At 44.0% G+C, this 607-nt stretch overlaps 1 pseudogene; it reads right to left on the reverse strand.

The window, feature by feature from the left end:
* Window positions 1-63: 63 nt before the first annotated feature.
* On the reverse strand, window positions 64-606 carry LOC104989835 (annotated as a pseudogene).
* Window position 607: the final 1 nt, after the last annotated feature.

The raw sequence follows: 607 nt of genomic DNA on the forward strand, positions 1-607 counted from the left end.
TGCCTTGCAGCAGACACGCTTAGGCTGGCACATCTGCTGAGTTACTTGAAGGTGTTACCATGCTCAGTTCTTCTTCATTTTTTTAAAATAGCGAGCCTGGAAGGATTTGTTCACATTCATGACTATTTTAAAATACAACCAGGAAGGCAGGAGTGAGGCTACTGAGGCCATAAGATAATGGATGAAGTATCCACTGGTCCGGGATTGCACGCCAATGGTTTTAATGGCACACTTCACAAACTTCTCCAAAGAGGGCTTATCCAAAGTTGGCTTTCTGATTTTAGCCAGTTTGGTTGCAACAAAGAAGGGCAGGACACTCTGCACAAAGATGCCCTTCCTCTTATATTCCTCATGGAGGCATTGAGAGAAGAAATCTACAAAAGCCTTGGTTGCAGAGTAGATGGTCAACTTCGGGACTGGGTACCTGCCAGTGGCAGAGGAGATGTTCAGAATTACGCCTTTAGATCTTTCTACCATGCCAGGCAGGACCAGCTGTGTCATCTTGCAAACAGAAAGGACATTAACACTTATCAGTTTCTTGATGGTATTGTCCAAGTCAGGAATATCCAAAAAGTATTCCGGATACTCATATGACATTCCCACATTG

The sequence above is a fragment of the Bison bison genome, unplaced genomic scaffold (genome assembly GCF_000754665.1).
Source record: "Bison bison bison isolate TAMUID 2011002044 unplaced genomic scaffold, Bison_UMD1.0 scf7180017864163, whole genome shotgun sequence".
In the NCBI taxonomy this organism is placed as follows: domain Eukaryota; kingdom Metazoa; phylum Chordata; class Mammalia; order Artiodactyla; family Bovidae; genus Bison; species Bison bison.